This window comes from Podarcis muralis, chromosome 8 (assembly GCF_964188315.1).
Source record: "Podarcis muralis chromosome 8, rPodMur119.hap1.1, whole genome shotgun sequence".
Taxonomy (NCBI): domain Eukaryota; kingdom Metazoa; phylum Chordata; class Lepidosauria; order Squamata; family Lacertidae; genus Podarcis; species Podarcis muralis.
Window position 1 is genome coordinate 79,866,441 of NC_135662.1, and position 13,857 is coordinate 79,880,297.

Consider the following 13,857-nt stretch of genomic DNA (forward strand, 5'->3'; position numbering starts at 1 on the left):
CTGACTTTCGGCAATTCACTCAAAAATGGTGCCAAACTTTTGCAAATGCTCCCCTGAAAGGTTTCGCGGTCAAAACAGAAGGCTTTTTATCACAGGAAAAGAAATCAGCCCTCGACAACTTCACCGGCAGAAAAAGATTTTTTTGAAAAAATCCTAAGCCCCGGGGTCACAATTTCATAAAAAATCTGACTTTCGGCAATTCACTCAAAAATGGTGCCAAACTTTTGCAAATGCTCCCCTGAACGGTTTGGAGGTCGAAACAGAAGGCTTTTTATCACAGGAAAAGAAATCAGCCCTTGACAACTTCACCGGTAGAAAAAGATTTTTTGTAAAAAATCCTAAGCCCCGGGGTCACAATTTCATAAAAAATCTGACTTTCGGCAATTCACTCAAAAATGGTGCCGAACTTTGGCAAATGCTCCCCTGAAAGGTTTCACGGTCGAAACAGAAGGATTTTAATCACAGGAAAAGAAATCAGCCCTCGACAACTTAACCGGCAGAAAAATATTTTTTTGAAAAAATCCTACGCCCCGGCGTCACAATTTCATAAAAAATCTGACTTTCGGCAATTCACTCAAAAATGGTGCCAAACGGTTGCAAATGCTCCCCTGAGAGGTTTGGCGGTCGAAACAGAAGGATTTTAATCACAGGAAAAGAAATCAGCCCTCGACAACTGAACCGGCAGAAAAAGATTTTTTTGAAAAAATCCTAAGCCCCGGGGTCACAATTTCATAAAAAATCTGACTTTCGGCAATTCACTCAAAAATGGTGCCAAACTTTTGCAAATGCTCCCCATAAAGGTTTGGCGGTCGAAACAAAAGGATTTTTATCACAGGAAAAGAAATCTGCCGTCAACAACTTCACCGGCAAAAAAAGATTTTTTTGAAAAAATCCTAAGCCCCGGGGTCACAATTTCATAAAAAATCTGACTTTCGGCAATTCACTCGAAAATGGTGCCAAACTTTTGCAAATGCTCCCCTGAACGGTTTGGAGGTCGAAACAGAAGGCATTTAATCACAGGAAAAGAAATCAGCCCCCGACAACTTCACCGGCAGAAAAAGATTTTTTTGAAAAAATCCTAAGCCCCGGGGTCACAATTTCATAAAAAATCTGACTTTCGGCAATTCACTCAAAAATGGTGCCAAACTTTTGCAAATGCTCCCCTGAACGGTTTGGAGGTCGAAACAGAAGGCTTTTTATCACAGGAAAAGAAATCAGCCCTTGACAACTTCACCGGTAGAAAAAGATTTTTTGTAAAAAATCCTAAGCCCCGGGGTCACAATTTCATAAAAAATCTGACTTTCGGCAATTCACTCAAAAATGGTGCCGAACTTTGGCAAATGCTCCCCTGAAAGGTTTCACGGTCGAAACAGAAGGATTTTAATCACAGGAAAAGAAATCAGCCCTCGACAACTTAACCGGCAGAAAAATATTTTTTTGAAAAAATCCTACGCCCCGGGGTCACAATTTCATAAAAAATCTGACTTTCGGCAATTCACTCAAAAATGGTGCCAAACGGTTGCAAATGCTCCCCTGAGAGGTTTGGCGGTCGAAACAGAAGGATTTTAATCATAGGAAAAGAAATCAGCCCTCGACAACTGAACCGGCAGAAAAAGATTTTTTTGAAAAAATCCTAAGCCCCGGGGTCACAATTTCATAAAAAATCTGACTTTCGGCAATTCACTCAAAAATGGTGCCAAACTTTTGCAAATGCTCCCCATAAAGGTTTGGCGGTCGAAACAAAAGGATTTTTATCACAGGAAAAGAAATCTGCCCTCAACAACTTCACCGGCAAAAAAAGATTTTTTTGAAAAAATCCTAAGCCCCGGGGTCACAATTTAATAAAAAATCTGACTTTCGGCAATTCACTCAAAAATGGTGCCAAACTTTTGCAAATGCTCCCCTGAACGGTTTGGAGGTCGAAACAGAAGGCATTTAATCACAGGAAAAGAAATCAGCCCCCGACAACTTCACCGGCAGAAAAAGATTTTTTTGAAAAAATCCTAAGCCACGGGGTCACAATTTCATAAAAAATCTGACTTTCGGCAATTCACTCAAAAATGGTGCCGAACTTTGGCAAATGCTCCCCTGAACGGTTTGGAGGTCGAAACAGAAGGCTTTTTATCACAGGAAAAGAAATCAGCCCCCGACAACTTCACCGGCAAAAAAAGATTTTCTTGAAAAAATCCTAAGCCCCGGGGTCACAATATCATAAAAAATCTGACTTTCGGCAATTCACTCAAAAATGGTGCCAAACTTTTGCAAATGCTCCCCCGAAAGGTTTCGCGGTCGAAACAGAAGGATTTTAATCACAGGAAAAGAAATCAGCCCTCGACAACTGAACCGGCAGAAAAAGATTTTTTTGAAAAAATCCTAAGCCCCGGGGTCACAATTTCATAAAAAATCTGACTTTCGGCAATTCACTCAAAAATGGTGCCAAACGGTTGCAAATGCTCCCCTGAGAGGTTTGGCGGTCGAAATAGAAGGATTTTAATCACAGGAAAAGAAATCAGCCCTCGACAACTGAACCAGCAGAAAAAGATTTTTTTGAAAAAATCCTAAGCCCCGGGGTCACAATTTCATAAAAAATCTGACTTTCGGCAATTCACTCAAAAATGGTGCCAAACTTTTGCAAATGCTCCCCCGAAAGGTTTCGCGTTCGAAACAGAAGTCTTTTTATCACAGGAAAAGAAATCAGCCCTCGACAACTGAACCGGCAGAAAAAGATTTTTTTGAAAAAATCCTAAGCCCCGGGGTCACAATTTCATAAAAAATCTGACTTTCGGCAATTCACTCAAAAATGGTGCCAAACTTTTGCAAATGCTCCCCTGAAAGGTTTCGCAGTCGAAACAAAAGGATTTTAATCACATTAAAAGAAATCAGCCCTCGACAACTTAACCGGCAGAAAAATATTTTTTTGAAAAAATCCCTAAGCCTCGGGGTCACAATTTCATAAAAAATCTGACTTTCGGGAATTCACTCAAAAATGATGCCAAACGGTTGCAAATGCTTCCCTGAGAGGTTTGGCGGTCGAAATAGAAGGATTTTAATCACAGGAAAAGAAATCAGCCCTCGACAACTGAACCGGCAGAAAAAGATTTTTTTGAAAAAATCCTAAGCCCCGGGGTCACAATTTCATAAAAAATCTGACTTTCGGCAATTCACTCAAAAATGGTGCCAAACTTTTTCAAATGCTCCCCAGAACGGTTTGGAGGTCGAAACAGAAGGCTTTTTATCACAGGAAAAGAAATCAGCCCTCAACAAGTGAACCGGCAGAAAAAGATTTTTTTGAAAAAATCCTAAGCCCCGGGGTCACAATTTCATAAAAAATCTGACTTTCGGCAATTCACTCAAAAATGGTGCCAAACTTTTGCAAATGCTCCCCTGAAAGGTTTCGCAGTCGAAACAAAAGGATTTTAATCACATTAAAAGAAATCAGCCCTCGACAACTTAACCGGCAGAAAAATATTTTTTTGAAAAAATCCCTAAGCCTCGGGGTCACAATTTCATAAAAAATCTGACTTTCGGGAATTCACTCAAAAATGATGCCAAACGGTTGCAAATGCTCCCCTGAGAGGTTTGGCGGTCGAAATAGAAGGATTTTAATCACAGGAAAAGAAATCAGCCCTCGACAACTGAACCGGCAGAAAAAGATTTTTTTGAAAAAATCCTAAGCCCCGGGGTCACAATTTCATAAAAAATCTGACTTTCGGCAATTCACTCAAAAATGGTGCCAAACTTTTGCAAATGCTCCCCTGAAAGGTTTGACGGTAGAAACAGAAGGCTTTTTATCACAGGAAAAGAAATCAGCCCTCGACAACTTCACCAGCAGAAATATATTTTTGTGAAAAAATCCTAAACCCCGGGGTCACAATTTCATAAAAAATCTGACTTTCGGCAATTCACTCAAAAATGGTGCCAAACTTTCGCAAATGCTCCCCATAAAGGTTTGGCGGTCGAAACAGAAGGCTTTTTATCACAGGAAAAGAAATCGGCCCTCGACAACTGAACCGGCAGAAAAAGATTTTTTTTGAAAAAATCCTAAGCCCCGGGGTCACAATTTCATAAAAAATCTGACTTTTGGCAATTCACTCAAAAATGGTGCCAAACTTTTTCAAATGCTCCCCTGAACGGTTTGGAGGTCGAAACAGAAGGCATTTAATCACAGGAAAAGAAATCAGCCCCCGACAACTTCACCGGCAGAAAAAGATTTTATTGAAAAAATCCTAAGCCCCGGGGTCACAATTTCATAAAAAATCTGACTTTCGGCAATTCACTCAAAAATGGTGCCGAACTTTGGCAAATGCTCCCCTGAAAGGTTTGGAGGTCGAAACAGAAGGCTTTTTATCACAGGAAAAGAAATCAGCCCTCAACAACTTCACCGGCAAAAAAAGATTTTTTTGAAAAAATCCGAAGCCCCGGGGTCACAATTTCATAAAAAGTCTGACTTTCGGCAATTCACTCAAAAATGGTGCCAAACTTTTGCAAATGCTCCCCTGAACGGTTTGGAGGTCGAAACAGAAGGCTTTTTATCACAGGAAAAGAAATCAGCCCTCGACAACTTCACCGGCAAAAAAAGATTTTTTTGAAAAAATCCTAAGCCCCGGGGTCACAATATCATAAAAAATCTGACTTTCGGCAATTCACACAAAAATGGTGCCAAACTTTTGCAAATGCTCCCCCGAAAGGTTTCGCGGTCGAAACAGAAGGATTTTAATCACAGGAAAAGAAATCAGCCCTCGACAACTGAACCGGCAGAAAAAGATTTTTTTGAAAAAATCCTAAGCCCCGGGGTCACAATTTCATAAAAAATCTGACTTTCGGCAATTCACTCAAAAATGGTGCCAAACGGTTGCAAATGCTCCCCTGAGAGGTTTGGCGGTCGAAATAGAAGGATTTTAATCACAGGAAAAGAAATCAGCCCTCGACAACTGAACCAGCAGAAAAAGATTTTTTTGAAAAAATCCTAAGCCCCGGGGTCACAATTTCATAAAAAATCTGACTTTCGGCAATTCACTCAAAAATGGTGCCAAACTTTTGCAAATGCTCCCCCGAAAGGTTTCGCGTTCGAAACAGAAGTCTTTTTATCACAGGAAAAGAAATCAGCCCTCGACAACTGAACCGGCAGAAAAAGATTTTTTTGAAAAAATCCTAAGCCCCGGGGTCACAATTTCATAAAAAATCTGACTTTCGGCAATTCACTCAAAAATGGTGCCAAACTTTTGCAAATGCTCCCCTGAAAGGTTTCGCAGTCGAAACAAAAGGATTTTAATCACATTAAAAGAAATCAGCCCTCGACAACTTAACCGGCAGAAAAATATTTTTTTGAAAAAATCCCTAAGCCTCGGGGTCACAATTTCATAAAAAATCTGACTTTCGGGAATTCACTCAAAAATGATGCCAAACGGTTGCAAATGCTCCCCTGAGAGGTTTGGCGGTCGAAATAGAAGGATTTTAATCACAGGAAAAGAAATCAGCCCTCGACAACTGAACCGGCAGAAAAAGATTTTTTTGAAAAAATCCTAAGCCCCGGGGTCACAATTTCATAAAAAATCTGACTTTCGGCAATTCACTCAAAAATGGTGCCAAACTTTTGCAAATGCTCCCCTGAACGGTTTGGAGGTCGAAACAGAAGGCTTTTTATCACAGGAAAAGAAATCAGCCCTCAACAAGTGAACCGGCAGAAAAAGATTTTTTTGAAAAAATCCTAAGCCCCGGGGTCACAATTTCATAAAAAATCTGACTTTCGGCAATTCACTCAAAAATGGTGCCAAACTTTTGCAAATGCTCCCCTGAAAGGTTTCGCAGTCGAAACAAAAGGATTTTAATCACATTAAAAGAAATCAGCCCTCGACAACTTAACCGGCAGAAAAATATTTTTTTGAAAAAATCCCTAAGCCTCGGGGTCACAATTTCATAAAAAATCTGACTTTCGGGAATTCACTCAAAAATGATGCCAAACGGTTGCAAATGCTCCCCTGAGAGGTTTGGCGGTCGAAATAGAAGGATTTTAATCACAGGAAAAGAAATCAGCCCTCGACAACTGAACCGGCAGAAAAAGATTTTTTTGAAAAAATCCTAAGCCCCGGGGTCACAATTTCATAAAAAATCTGACTTTCGGCAATTCACTCAAAAATGGTGCCAAACTTTTGCAAATGCTCCCCTGAAAGGTTTGACGGTAGAAACAGAAGGCTTTTTATCACAGGAAAAGAAATCAGCCCTCGACAACTTCACCAGCAGAAATATATTTTTGTGAAAAAATCCTAAACCCCGGGGTCACAATTTCATAAAAAATCTGACTTTCGGCAATTCACTCAAAAATGGTGCCAAACTTTCGCAAATGCTCCCCATAAAGGTTTGGCGGTCGAAACAGAAGGCTTTTTATCACAGGAAAAGAAATCGGCCCTCGACAACTGAACCGGCAGAAAAAGATTTTTTTTGAAAAAATCCTAAGCCCCGGGGTCACAATTTCATAAAAAATCTGACTTTTGGCAATTCACTCAAAAATGGTGCCAAACTTTTTCAAATGCTCCCCTGAACGGTTTGGAGGTCGAAACAGAAGGCATTTAATCACAGGAAAAGAAATCAGCCCCCGACAACTTCACCGGCAGAAAAAGATTTTTTTGAAAAAATCCTAAGCCCCGGGGTCACAATTTCATAAAAAATCTGACTTTCGGCAATTCACTCAAAAATGGTGCCGAACTTTGGCAAATGCTCCCCTGAAAGGTTTGGAGGTCGAAACAGAAGGCTTTTTATCACAGGAAAAGAAATCAGCCCTCAACAACTTCACCGGCAAAAAAAGATTTTTTTGAAAAAATCCGAAGCCCCGGGGTCACAATTTCATAAAAAGTCTGACTTTCGGCAATTCACTCAAAAATGGTGCCAAACTTTTGCAAATGCTCCCCTGAACGGTTTGGAGGTCGAAACAGAAGGCTTTTTATCACAGGAAAAGAAATCAGCCCTCGACAACTTCACCGGCAAAAAAAGATTTTTTTGAAAAAATCCTAAGCCCCGGGGTCACAATATCATAAAAAATCTGACTTTCGGCAATTCACACAAAAATGGTGCCAAACTTTTGCAAATGCTCCCCCGAAAGGTTTCGCGGTCGAAACAGAAGGATTTTAATCACAGGAAAAGAAATCAGCCCTCGACAACTGAACCGGCAGAAAAAGATTTTTTTGAAAAAATCCTAAGCCCCGGGGTCACAATTTCATAAAAAATCTGACTTTCGGCAATTCACTCAAAAATGGTGCCAAACGGTTGCAAATGCTCCCCTGAGAGGTTTGGCGGTCGAAATAGAAGGATTTTAATCACAGGAAAAGAAATCAGCCCTCGACAACTGAACCAGCAGAAAAAGATTTTTTTGAAAAAATCCTAAGCCCCGGGGTCACAATTTCATAAAAAATCTGACTTTCGGCAATTCACTCAAAAATGGTGCCAAACTTTTGCAAATGCTCCCCCGAAAGGTTTCGCGTTCGAAACAGAAGTCTTTTTATCACAGGAAAAGAAATCAGCCCTCGACAACTGAACCGGCAGAAAAAGATTTTTTTGAAAAAATCCTAAGCCCCGGGGTCACAATTTCATAAAAAATCTGACTTTCGGCAATTCACTCAAAAATGGTGCCAAACTTTTGCAAATGCTCCCCTGAAAGGTTTCGCAGTCGAAACAAAAGGATTTTAATCACATTAAAAGAAATCAGCCCTCGACAACTTAACCGGCAGAAAAATATTTTTTTGAAAAAATCCCTAAGCCTCGGGGTCACAATTTCATAAAAAATCTGACTTTCGGGAATTCACTCAAAAATGATGCCAAACGGTTGCAAATGCTCCCCTGAGAGGTTTGGCGGTCGAAATAGAAGGATTTTAATCACAGGAAAAGAAATCAGCCCTCGACAACTGAACCGGCAGAAAAAGATTTTTTTGAAAAAATCCTAAGCCCCGGGGTCACAATTTCATAAAAAATCTGACTTTCGGCAATTCACTCAAAAATGGTGCCAAACTTTTGCAAATGCTCCCCTGAAAGGTTTGGCGGTCGAAACAGAAGGCTTTTTATCACAGGAAAAGAAATCAGCCCTCGACAACTTCACCAGCAGAAATATATTTTTGTGAAAAAATCCTAAACCCCGGGGTCACAATTTCATAAAAAATCTGACTTTCGGCAATTCACTCAAAAATGGTGCCAAACTTTCGCAAATGCTCCCCATAAAGGTTTGGCGGTCGAAACAGAAGGCTTTTTATCACAGGAAAAGAAATCGGCCCTCGACAACTGAACCGGCAGAAAAAGATTTTTTTGAAAAAATCCTAAGCCCCGGGGTCACAATTTCATAAAAAATCTGACTTTTGGCAATTCACTCAAAAATGGTGCCAAACTTTTTCAAATGCTCCCCTGAACGGTTTGGAGGTCGAAACAGAAGGCTTTTTATCACAGGAAAAGAAATCAGCCCTCAACAACTGAACCGGCAGAAAAAGATTTTTTTGAAAAAATCCTAAGCCCCGGGGTCACAATTTCATAAAAAATCTGACTTTCGGCAATTCACTCAAAAATGGTGCCAAACTTTTGCAAATGCTCCCCTGAAAGGTTTCGCAGTCGAAACAAAAGGATTTTAATCACATTAAAAGAAATCAGCCCTCGACAACTTAACCGGCAGAAAAATATTTTTTTGAAAAAATCCCTAAGCCTCGGGGTCACAATTTCATAAAAAATCTGACTTTCGGGAATTCACTCAAAAATGGTGCCAAACTTTCGCAAATGCTCCCCATAAAGGTTTGGCGGTCGAAACAGAAGGCTTTTTATCACAGGAAAAGAAATCGGCCCTCGACAACTGAACCGGCAGAAAAAGATTTTTTTTGAAAAAATCCTAAGCCCCGGGGTCACAATTTCATAAAATATCTGACTTTTGGCAATTCACTCAAAAATGGTGCCAAACTTTTTCAAATGCTCCCCTGAACGGTTTGGAGGTCGAAACAGAAGGCATTTAATCACAGGAAAAGAAATCAGCCCCCGACAACTTCACCGGCAGAAAAAGATTTTTTTGAAAAAATCCTAAGCCCCGGGGTCACAATTTCATAAAAAATCTGACTTTCGGCAATTCACTCAAAAATGGTGCCGAACTTTGGCAAATGCTCCCCTGAAAGGTTTGGAGGTCGAAACAGAAGGCTTTTTATCACAGGAAAAGAAATCAGCCCTCAACAACTTCACCGGCAAAAAAAGATTTTTTTGAAAAAATCCGAAGCCCCGGGGTCACAATTTCATAAAAAGTCTGACTTTCGGCAATTCACTCAAAAATGGTGCCAAACTTTTGCAAATGCTCCCCTGAACGGTTTGGAGGTCGAAACAGAAGGCTTTTTATCACAGGAAAAGAAATCAGCCCTCGACAACTTCACCGGCAAAAAAAGATTTTTTTGAAAAAATCCTAAGCCCCGGGGTCACAATATCATAAAAAATCTGACTTTCGGCAATTCACTCAAAAATGGTGCCAAACTTTTGCAAATGCTCCCCCGAAAGGTTTCGCGGTCGAAACAGAAGGATTTTAATCACAGGAAAAGAAATCAGCCCTCGACAACTGAACCGGCAGAAAAAGATTTTTTTGAAAAAATCCTAAGCCCCGGGGTCACAATTTCATAAAAAATCTGACTTTCGGCAATTCACTCAAAAATGGTGCCAAACGGTTGCAAATGCTCCCCTGAGAGGTTTGGCGGTCGAAATAGAAGGATTTTAATCACAGGAAAAGAAATCAGCCCTCGACAACTGAACCAGCAGAAAAAGATTTTTTTGAAAAAATCCTAAGCCCCGGGGTCACAATTTCATAAAAAATCTGACTTTCGGCAATTCACTCAAAAATGGTGCCAAACTTTTGCAAATGCTCCCCCGAAAGGTTTCGCGGTCGAAACAGAAGTCTTTTTATCACAGGAAAAGAAATCAGCCCTCGACAACTGAACCGGCAGAAAAAGATTTTTTTGAAAAAATCCTAAGCCCCGGGGTCACAATTTCATAAAAAATCTGACTTTCGGCAATTCACTCAAAAATGGTGCCAAACTTTTGCAAATGCTCCCCTGAAAGGTTTCGCAGTCGAAACAAAAGGATTTTAATCACATTAAAAGAAATCAGCCCTCGACAACTTAACCGGCAGAAAAATATTTTTTTGAAAAAATCCCTAAGCCTCGGGGTCACAATTTCATAAAAAATCTGACTTTCGGGAATTCACTCAAAAATGGTGCCAAACTTTTTCAAATGCTCCCCTGAACGGTTTGGAGGTCGAAACAGAAGGCATTTAATCACAGGAAAAGAAATCAGCCCCCGACAACTTCACCGGCAGAAAAAGATTTTTTTGAAAAAATCCTAAGCCACGGGGTCACAATTTCATAAAAAATCTGACTTTCGGCAATTCACTCAAAAATGGTGCCGAACTTTGGCAAATGCTCCCCTGAAAGGTTTCACGGTCGAAACAGAAGGATTTTAATCACAGGAATAGAAATCAGCCCTCGACAACTTAACCGGCAGAAAAAGATTTTTTTGAAAAAATCCAAAGCCCCGGGGTCACAATTTCATAAAAAATCTGACTTTCGGCAATTCACTCAAAAATGGTGCCAAACGGTTGCAAATGCTCCCCTGAGAGGTTTGGCGGTCAAAACAGAAGGATTTTAATCACAGGGAAAGAAATCAGCCCTCGACAACTGAACCGGCAGAAAAAGATTTTTTTGAAAAAATCCTAAGCCCCGGGGTCACAATTTCATAAAAAATCTGACTTTCGGCAATTCACTCAAAAATGGTGCCAAACTTTTGCAAATGCTCCCCATAAAGGTTTGGCGGTCGAAACAGAAGGCTTTTTATCACAGGAAAAGAAATCTGCCCTCAACAACTTCATCGGCAAAAAAAGATTTTTTTGAAAAAATCCTAAGCCCCGGGGTCACAATTTCATAAAAAATCTGACTTTCGGCAATTCACTCAAAAATGGTGCCAAAATTTTTGCAAATGCTCCCCTGAACGGTTTGGAGGTCGAAACAGAAGGCTTTTTATCACAGGAAAAGAAATCAGCCCTCGACAACTTCACCGGCAAAAAAAGATTTTTTTGAAAAAATCCTAAGCCCCGGGGTCACAATATCATAAAAAATCTGACTTTCGGCAATTCACTCAAAAATGGTGCCAAACTTTTGCAAATGCTCCCCCGAAAGGTTTCGCGGTCGAAACAGAAGGATTTTAATCACAGGAAAAGAAATCAGCCCTCGACAACTGAACAGGCAGAAAAAGATTTTTTTGAAAAAATCCTAAGCCCCGGGGTCACAATTTCATAAAAAAATCTGACTTTCGGCAATTCACTCAAAAATGGTGCCAAACGGTTGCAAATGCTCCCCTGAGAGGTTTGGCGGTCGAAATAGAAGGATTTTAATCACAGGAAAAGAAATCAGCCCTCGACAACTGAACCAGCAGAAAAAGATTTTTTTGAAAAAAATCCTAAGCCCCGGGGTCACAATTTCATAAAAAATCTGACTTTTGGCAATTCACTCAAAAATGGTCCCAAACGTTTGCAAATACTCCCCATAAAGGTTTGGCGGTCGAAACAGAAGGCTTTTTATCACAGGAAAAGAAATCAGCCCTCGACAACTGAACCGGCAGAAAAAGATTTTTTTGAAAAAATCCTAAGCCCCGGGGTCACAATTTCATAAAAAATCTGACTTTCGGCAATTCAGTCAAAAATGGTGCCAAACGGTTGCAAATGCTCCCCTGAAAGGTTTGGCGATCAAAACAGAAGGCATTTAATCACAGGAAAAGAAATCAGCCCTCGACAACTGAACCGGCAGAAAAAATCCTAAGCCCCGGGGTCACAATTTCATAAAAAATCTGACTTTCAGCAATTCACTCAAAAATGGTGCCAAACTTTTGCAAATGCTCCCCATAAAGGTTTGGCGGTCGAAACAAAAGGCTTTTTATCACAGGAAAAGAAATCTGCCCTCAACAACTTCATCGGCAAAAAAAGATTTTTTTGAAAAAATCCTAAGCCCCGGGGTCACAATTTCATAAAAAATCTGACTTTCGGCAATTCACTCAAAAATGGTGCCAAAATTTTTGCAAATGCTCCCCTGAACGGTTTGGAGGTCGAAACAGAAGGCTTTTTATCACAGGAAAAGAAATCAGCCCTCGACAACTTCACCGGCAAAAAAAGATTTTTTTGAAAAAATCCTAAGCCCCGGGGTCACAATATCATAAAAAATCTGACTTTCGGCAATTCACTCAAAAATGGTGCCAAACTTTTGCAAATGCTCCCCCGAAAGGTTTCGCGGTCGAAACAGAAGGATTTTAATCACAGGAAAAGAAATCAGCCCTCGACAACTGAACCGGCAGAAAAAGATTTTTTTGAAAAAATCCTAAGCCCCGGGGTCACAATTTCATAAAAAAATCTGACTTTCGGCAATTCACTCAAAAATGGTGCCAAACGGTTGCAAATGCTCCCCTGAGAGGTTTGGCGGTCGAAATAGAAGGATTTTAATCACAGGAAAAGAAATCAGCCCTCGACAACTGAACCAGCAGAAAAAGATTTTTTTGAAAAAAATCCTAAGCCCCGGGGTCACAATTTCATAAAAAATCTGACTTTTGGCAATTCACTCAAAAATGGTCCCAAACGTTTGCAAATACTCCCCATAAAGGTTTGGCGGTCGAAACAGAAGGCTTTTTATCACAGGAAAAGAAATCAGCCCTCGACAACTGAACCGGCAGAAAAAGATTTTTTTGAAAAAATCCTAAGCCCCGGGGTCACAATTTCATAAAAAATCTGACTTTCGGCAATTCAGTCAAAAATGGTGCCAAACGGTTGCAAATGCTCCCCTGAAAGGTTTGGCGATCAAAACAGAAGGCATTTAATCACAGGAAAAGAAATCAGCCCTCGACAACTGAACCGGCAGAAAAAATCCTAAGCCCCGGGGTCACAATTTCATAAAAAATCTGACTTTCAGCAATTCACTCAAAAATGGTGCCAAACTTTTGCAAATGCTCCCCATAAAGGTTTGGCGGTCGAAACAAAAGGATTTTTATCACAGGAAAAGAAATCTGCCCTTAACAACTTCACCGGCAAAAAAAGATTTTTTTGAAAAAATCCTAAGCCCCGGGGTCACAATTTCATAAAAAATCTGACTTTCGGCAATTCACTCAAAAATGATGCCAAACGGTTGCAAATGCTCCCCTGAAAGGTTTGTAGGTCGAAACAGAAGGCTTTTTATCACAGGAAAAGAAATCAGCCCTCGACAACTTCACCAGCAGAAAAAGATTTTTTTGAAAAAATCCTAAGCCCCGGGGTCACTATTTCATAAAAAATCTGACTTTCGGCAATTCACTCAAAAATGGTGCCAAACGGTTGCAAATGATCCCCTGAGAGGAGTGGCGGTCGAAACAGATGGCTTTTTATCACAAGAAAAGAAATCAGCCCTCGACAACTTAAGAGGCAGAAAAAGATTTTTTTGAAAAAATCCTAAGCCCCGGGGTCACAATTTCATAAAAAATCTGACTTTCGGCAATTCACTCAAAAATGGTGCCAAACTTTTGCAAATGCTCCCCTGAAAGGTTTCGCAGTCGAAACAAAAGGATTTTAATCACATTAAAAGAAATCAGCCCTCGACAACTTAACCGGCAGAAAAAGATTTTTTTGAAAAAATCCCTAAGCCTCGGGGTCACAATTTCATAAAAAATCTGACTTTCGGGAATTCACTCAAAAATGATGCCAAACGGTTGCAAATGCTCCCCTGAGAGGTTTGGCGGTCGAAATAGAAGGATTTTAATCACAGGAAAAGAAATCAGCCCTCGACAACTGAACCGGCAGAAAAAGATTTTTTTGAAAAAATCCTAAGCCCCGGGGTCACAATTTCATTA